Source organism: Opisthocomus hoazin, chromosome 12 (genome assembly GCF_030867145.1).
Source record: "Opisthocomus hoazin isolate bOpiHoa1 chromosome 12, bOpiHoa1.hap1, whole genome shotgun sequence".
Lineage (NCBI taxonomy): Eukaryota > Metazoa > Chordata > Aves > Opisthocomiformes > Opisthocomidae > Opisthocomus > Opisthocomus hoazin.
In genome coordinates this window covers 12,290,140-12,298,329 of record NC_134425.1, presented here as the reverse complement: position 1 = coordinate 12,298,329, position 8,190 = coordinate 12,290,140, and positions in this window count along the sequence as shown.

Genomic DNA, 8,190 nt, shown 5'->3' with positions numbered 1-8,190 from the left:
AAGTGCATCATGATACTGTGTGGCACAGCATATCAACATCTCTTCTAGCCGGCAAATCCCAGCTTCCCAGCATCAGGGTAAAATAGTGTTTGCTATGGATGCGTTCTTGTAAAGAAAAGGTTGGCTAGTTCTTCTCAATTGCTAGTGATTTGCTAGAGGAATGTGTTATGGTAGAGAGGGCTGAAACTGGGAAGAGTGAAGAAAGGAGAACAATTTAGAGTCATGTATCGTATATGGGCAAGCACCTGCAATTGGTCCTTGAACTGGATAACTGGATACTGGACAATTTATAGTTCCTGCTTAGGAATACAAATGAAGATTTCTAAACTTCAGTTGAGAATAGGAGCTGGAAGCTCAAAACCTGTTTGCTTTATTGCTGAATGGGAGCTGAACTTCTAAAAATGTGGCTGCTTATTTAGCATCTGAATGGATTTTTAAAAATTTGTTCATGTACATTTGATTTTAAAATACAGAATAATAATAATAGCCTTTTGGTGCTCCATATTATAGCATTATGATATTGAAAACTGTGCTGAAAATTTTTGTGATACTGAAGGAGAATTTTGAGAAGGTGGCAGTCTGGACTTTCTCAAAGACCTCTGTCATGTTAGACTGCTTTTATAAACCTGTGCCAAAACAGATCACTACCAGCTGTCCTGTCAGAGCTGACAACTTGCTTTAGGTATACTTCTAAGATACTGTTAGCTCATCTTGTTTGAGGTCAGCTTATATGTTCAAACCAGTATGTGCTTATTGGGCCAACTTTTATTCTTGTGTGTTTAGTTTTAATTAACATCTTGTCATATGCTCAAAGATCTGTAGGCATGAGCTATGGTTATCATTTTTTTTTTTTCCTCCAAGTGTGGAGCTAGTGAGCAGACCTAAGAGCTGCTGTGTGTCCTCCATAATGCAGGTTAGCCCTTTAGTGCACAGGTTTTGAAAGCTGCCTCTTCAGAAGAGTTGACAAAATGGGCTCTCTGAGGCACTTGAAAGATTCCAATATCTTTTTATCTGAAACAAGGACATAAAAAGCAGCTGGGAATAAAATATAGCTGAACAGATGAGATACACAGTCTGTTTTCTCCTAAGTAAAAATAGAGATTACTGTTCATTTTGAGACTATATGATGCAATAAGAGTTCACTTGCAGTGTAACTATAGCTTATGCTCCACAAGAGTTACAAAGATGAGAATGCTGCAGTTACCTTCTTTGCCAGCCTTATTCCAAGAGGTGTCAAGGGAAAGAGCACATGTGTGTGTGACAATATTATCTAGATTCCTTTTTAGTGATTATCAAGATTCTCTTATGTAGTAGACCTTATGTCATGAAAAATATATATATATTCCTAATTCTCAAATAAGAACACAAATCAACCTTGCAAAGATCATACTAAAAACATCAAGTAAAAATTCCAGTAAGTATAAATTTTTAAACTGTTTCACTAAGCTACCAATGTGTTAGGCTTAGCAGATGTCTTCTTTCCAGTTTTTGTAAACATTTACAGTTCTAGCTAGGTAGGTGAACACTTAACATCAGTGAGTTTTCTGTACTTACAGCCATAAATTATTTGTGACTCATGTAAATATCTTTATATGCCAAGAAATTCTGCCAAGTGAACACTGGTCAACTATTTAGAAACACCTTGTATGAAAACAGACTGCTTTAAATTTTTTGATTTTTTTTTCTTTTTTTTTTTTTTCTTCTCGTATGACCCCAGTTAACTAAGTCTTCTTTTCCTTGGCAAGGAATACTACGTCTTTGACACCTGTCTTAATTTTACCTTTTATAGCTGTAAGACAAATTTTATTTTGTGAAGTCACAAACTGTTCTTCACTTCCTTGAGTCATCCCTGAAATAATTAAATTTAGGGCAAGCCTTTCCTCCAGCTTTGACTGCTGTTAAGGCTCCATGTGTCCCTGCTGCTTGCTCCCTTGCTCTTTCCGGACCTGTGTTTCCCATGGGAGGGTGGGCTAAGAAGCTGGATACCTTGGCAGCAAGCAGGCACACTCGTTTTGTCCGAGCAGAACCTGGGAATCCCAACATGCCAACAAAGTGATGTGTTTGAAGAGGCAAGGGCCAATATATTTCCCAAATACCTTTTGTCTGTAAAGGTGTGTTGCAAAGCACACAGCTTTCTTAACATTTTTGAATACTGTATTTTTGTGGTTGCAGAAGAATAAAACAGGCCAATAAGTAACATTGCAGAAATTAAGAAAATTCCACAGAATAGAAGACTTCAGAGACGTAAATCATGAAACATATGCATCCAGTTTTAAGAAAGCATGATTCATAACTTCTAGCTGCAAGCTTTCCATTTGTTCACCATTTTGCTGTTTTAGGTTTGATTCAGAAACTGGCTGTTGAGCAAGAAACTTAATTTACCTTTAAAAGTCTCTGGGCTGTAAAAATGATGGTATTTTATATATATGTAAGTTACATATTTTAGTCTTTGTCTGTGTAACAAACTACCACCCAGAAACATCTGAAATGACGGCAGACAGCTTTATTTTTCCAGTGAGCCATAAAAATGACTAAACAACGAAACAGTTAATGTTATGAGTTGCAGTTAGGTATTGTGATACCAAGTGGAGAACATGGTAATAACTTTTTAGGATGTCCAACTTGTCTATCAAGTGTACACTTGTACACACTTTTATGTAGTTTATTGCTTTAATATTATTCTGCTAGATAGTTCAAATCATATTGTGATGAAATTCTCTTCAAGGGAATTCTCGCAGTATAATGAAGAACGTTGTTTGTATGTTACTTAATGATACATTTTTTTCAGCTTAAACCGAACAATTGTACTTTATATTTTGCTGGCTGAGAATATACAAAAGGAGAATAACTTTGGTCACAAAAAACAGTTTGTATGTTTTTGAACTATGCACATGCTTGAGGGCAAAACCAAAATTATTTGAACTTAGTTTTGAAACTGCATATTACAAACAACAGTAAAGAGTTTGTGTGGGGAGTAAGAAATTCACAATGCAGTATCGTAATTCAAAATATCTTGGTATGTAACTGCTGGCCTCGATGTCCGTTGCATGACTGATGACTCTGAATTCATGCAAACATGGTTAACGTTCCTCAAAGACCATTTACAATGCTATGAGAAAATGAATGGTGCAACAAAATCAAACACCATTTGTTGAACTTAAAAATAAAAGGGGAGGGGGGGGAAGTGCAGTAGTGAGTTTGGGCTTCCTTTCAACTGTTCTCAATGTCATCTTCTGAAGCCTTTCTACTCTTGGAATCTCTCTGTCTGTAGCTCTCATAAAAACCAAAAAGAAAATATTACCTTTCTTCACAGTATTAAAGTCTAACACGTGTTAGACTGAAATCTGTTTGGTTTGGTGAATGTTGTAATTAAGTTATTTTTGAAGTTACATTGATGAAATTAGATTAGAGACAACATTTCTTGGAGAAAAGTGGATTGCTGAGGCAACAGAGGGGTGTAATGAAGTGAGTTTCTGCAATTTCATTAACGGTTCCCTTGATTAAAAAAAGAACAATACAAACATTGTTTAAATATAGTTCTTTTTCTAATGAACACTCACATGAAAACAGACAAGTATGTTGCATATTGTCTTCTAGTTCAACTGTAGTTCCTTCAAATGGCAACAGAGAAACACAGGAACATCGTATTTGTCTCTTCTTCCAAGTGGAGAGACCACCATTGTTTATCCAGAAGCTCCAGCATGTGTAGACCACACAGAGTCATCCATGGCTGTGTTTATCTAGACCAAAAGATTGCTTTCTGAAAATCCTGGAGACAGGAAATTGTGGAGGTACTCTCACCATTTCTAAATTTCTTATGGGCTGTTTGACGTTTTTGCTTCCTGGGCCAGAAGTTGGAATTGTGCAGTTTGGCAAGATGAGAAACAGGAAAGACAGATCTATCCAGTCTGCAAAGTTCATGACAGGTTTTTCTCAAGTTTTTGATGGTTTGAGTTGGTTTTTCTTGTTCTGTACTAGTTCTTCCACTGTCTGTGCAATTTCCATTAATAGTTGTGAGTGATTTGTGTGTCTAATTCTTCATGTAGAGTGTTGAAAATCTACCCTAAAGCTATGAAAAAATAATGGAAAAAGCATGTATAATTGAAAATAGTCTTAATCACTGGAATGTTGAAATCCACATGGCTTGGAAGACTTGAAAGATTTCTTGTTTTAGAAAAGTTGAATTGAAAAGCGCTGTCATTTTCTTTAAATACATTCTTTTGAATAAAACATCCATTCCTGGCGCCAGCAGCAACCTTCTAAACATGTTCAAGATGACATGATTGATAACAAGAATGCTTTTCTCAAGATGTTTCTTATTTCGTCTCTCTGTTTCAAGAATGTTAAACTTCCAGCCTGATATATGATATAATAACAAATATTTAAACCAAAGATTAATATTTTTCTTAAGACGGTACACTAAATGGAACTGAATGGAAATCTGAAAGCTAGATGCTGACTCCAGAATGTGGGTAAATTCTAGAAGCTACTGCCTGAGTACAAATTATTTCCCACTTAATACTGCAATGGTAGGCACATTTCCAAATTAAATGACTTGACTCTATTCATTTAAGAAAGGGTCTTTCCAGTTTGAACTATAGCAGCACATAATTTCAGGTCTTAATGGATTTATTAAATTTATATTGATATGATAGCCCATGTAGTTTTCACCTGATCCGAGGAAGATACCTTTCTTTTGCTTGGATGACAGCAAAAATGCACAGAGCAGCTCTCACCACCCGATGCCCTGTGTGCTCTCCAGCCATGATTCACTTCCCCCCGGCCACCTCCCCTCCTCCCAGAACCCAGCATGACCGGCACATGGTATCGAATACTCTGTTTTGTTTGGCCGGTTTGGGTCAGCCACCTGGCTGTTTCCTCTCCTAGCATCTTGTGAAAATTAACCCTGTCCTGGCCGAACCCAGGACACTAGGTCAGCAATGGTCCATTTCTGTGTGTAGAGAGCCTGTACCGAGGAAGCATGTCAGATTTGTCAAGGAAAGAAGAATTGCCACAGCCTGTTGAGACAGAGGATAGCCTAAATCATCTTAGGCTAGCTTTGGGAGCCAACCAAAGTTGTCTTATTTTGTAATCAGGAGTCAGAATCTTCTTGAAGTGTGAAGAGTATGTTTGATCCTTTTATAAAGGTGTCTGAACCAGACCAACTCCCAAGGTTCTTGGCTGTTCCCAGTTGGGTTTTTTGTTTTTCCATTTGGAAAAGTTGATGTCTCAGAGGGTTGAGGCCGATATGCATGTTTGAAGGTCAATGTAATTTCTCATCTAGTGCTTGCCAGCTGGCAATCTCCACCTGTAAATCTCTGAGTTAACATAATGGTTTAAAAACAATTAAATTTCAGGAACAATATGAGGCTGATTAATGATAGTGGAACTTGGTATGGGAAAGGACTATCTGCCCAATTTTAATTTAAAATGTGTCACACGACATGACATGGTGTTATCTTACTGTATATCAATGCCAGACAATGACGTTACTGTAAATAGTATTAACTGGCTGGCTTGGTGAAAACCAAGAAAATTTGCAGTTGATGTACCAAATTATAGCTCAGATTCCAGCTTCAAATTATACTCTTGTCAGAAAATATGGCTAAATAAGGACAGTGAAACGCTTATTAGTTTGAGATAAAATGGAAGCGGTACCCTGGATATTTAGCAAGTCTCAGTTTGTTATACGCTGAAAGCCTCCTGCTGACATCTCATAGAAGACTTTCTGTAGTACCTCTAGACCTCCTCACCGGTTTGTAGGAAAAGGAAAAAAGGTCAATTGGAAACCAAATTCCTTGCAACTTTTCAATTCAGTCAAAAACTGTCTCCAAGGGGAGGAAATCATTAACCAGGAACAATGACCTCTCTGTGAAAGTCATATGCAGTACTGGGAGGAGGAATAGGTCATCTATTGCTCTGACATTTAGGAACAGGGCCAAGTGTGTTACTTCTGTATAATACACTTACTGGGCTACACATGGAAGCTGGCTTCAGTCTACTGAAGTGTAATCTGCTGGGCCTAGGCTTCTACAGAAACTTTCTTCTTTTTAAGTATCCCTGTTTTTCCAGTTCTCCTTTCCAGTTGCTGAGCATTAACCCTTTTAAAATTCTCTTCCTGCTAGTAAAGCTTTGCTGGGTTTGCATCGCAAGGTTTTGGTAGCGGTGTGGCTTCTGTGAGGAGCTGCCAGAAGCTTCTCCCATGTCCAACAGAACCAATGCCAGACGGCTCCAAGAGGGACCTGCCACTGGCCAAGGCCAAGCCCATTAGTGGCAGTGGTAGTGCCTCTGGGATAACATAGTCAAGAAAGGGAAAGAAACTGCAGCAGGAGAGAGGAGTGGGAGTATGTGAGAGAAACAACTCTGTAGACACCAAGGTCAGTGCAGAAGGAGAGGCAGGAGGTGCTCCAGGCGCCAGAGCAGATTCCCCTGCAGCCCATGGAGAAGGCCATGATGAGGCAGGCTGTGCCCCTGCAGCCTGTGGGTTGTATATTTATTGCGTCAGCCTGTAGAAATGTATTAATAATATAGGAATATGCATTAATTGATTGCTTTCTAGAAATGTGAAAAAAATCTTAACTACCTGTATGACTCAGACTAATAACTGTTAAGAAAGGAAAGAGAAATAGGAAAAACAGCATCTGACCCTGTACAAAAATATTGTACGCTAGTCAACTTACATAGGCCATTTATTTGAATAGTCTCCTCTAACCAGATGCAAGTGACCTGCAAGTATTTGAACAGAACAGACATAAAATACAACCATTGTCATAGAAAGTCAATAGTTAAAAAACAAGAAGATAAAGTTGAAAGCTTTGCTACTGTGTATGCTGGTGTGGCTTCTGGTCCCCATATTGTAGTCGTGGAATCCACCAGCAATGAGCTAAATTTCAAATTGGCATTGGGAGTGCGTGGCAATTCTGCCTCCCCCTTTACTTGCCACTGAACAATCTCAATAAAGTGTTTGAGAAGAACCACACTCGGCCTGGTACTTGGCTTCTTCAGGCTTTTAAGTAATGTTTGCTGAATTGCCAGAATGATAGGGGAGAAATAACAGAAAAATGCTATGTGTGTATATATAGTTATTAATTGTAATTATTAAGAATTATTATTAATAAACTTATTAATATTATTTCTAAATCCCATGCTCCTAGAGAGAAAAATTATGTATCTTAGATAATTGGAGACTAGGTAAATCTAGGGAGTTTGGACTTCCAGCAGAACTCCCAGTGACACAAAAAGCATCCTCCAAGTGATCACCTAGATGGGTTAAACTGTGCATCATAGAAAATCCAGATTTGATGTTATGTTCATCTTGGGGGGAGAGATTTCTCGCTACTACAACAGGGCAGCTCCACAGAACATACTCTGTTGACTCACAGGTTCACAAAAGCAGCACTTGCTAGACCTTGCGTCCAGGGTGACTGCTGGAGTAGCTTGCTAGGGAAAAGGGAACTGACAAATTGCATGTACTTAGTGTGGTAGGTGCCTGTGGCAGAGAGCGTGTGGTGCTGCTATCTGGCTGTTGGAGAAGTTGTCTTTTGGACTTTTGAGCATAGTTGGGCTATAGCTCATGATGCCTGCCCACATTGGCTCAGCCTGAACTGTGCCTTTTGCCTCCTGCGATGGGGAGGGTGGGTCAGGGCTGTCCGAGAGGATGAGCTTACTCTGCGCAAGACTTGGGCATCCCTGGGAGGTGTTGTGCAAAGTTCATCCATCGGTTAACTGCTGTTACTAACAGCAACTTTTGTTTTCAACAACCTGGATAATACGTTACCAAAATCCCAGCAGGTGTAGCCAGAGTTCCTTTTAGAGACAATTGCAGCTGTTAAAATAATTAAATTTAATTTGGTTTGCCGTGATACCAATTTGTTGTTTGTTTTCATGAAGGTTTTTGCTTCGAAGCCTTTATAGATTTCATCTAGCGTTGTCTGAAATGTAGAGTTGTGACTCTCAAGATGGTTTTAGAAAGGCTGTTTGTGAATTCAGCTGGGAAGGTTTCACTGCACCCAAGCTATGGCGCTGTTTTTCTCTCATTGCACCACCTCTTTTTCCTGAAATATGGCAAAAAATTATTAAACCATGAAAAATGCTGGTGGTTCATTTGCAACAATGACTTTTCTGGAGACTTTCATTAAGTGTCTCTCTTGTATCTCAGTATGATAAAAAAATCACAGATTCTTGGGCTGA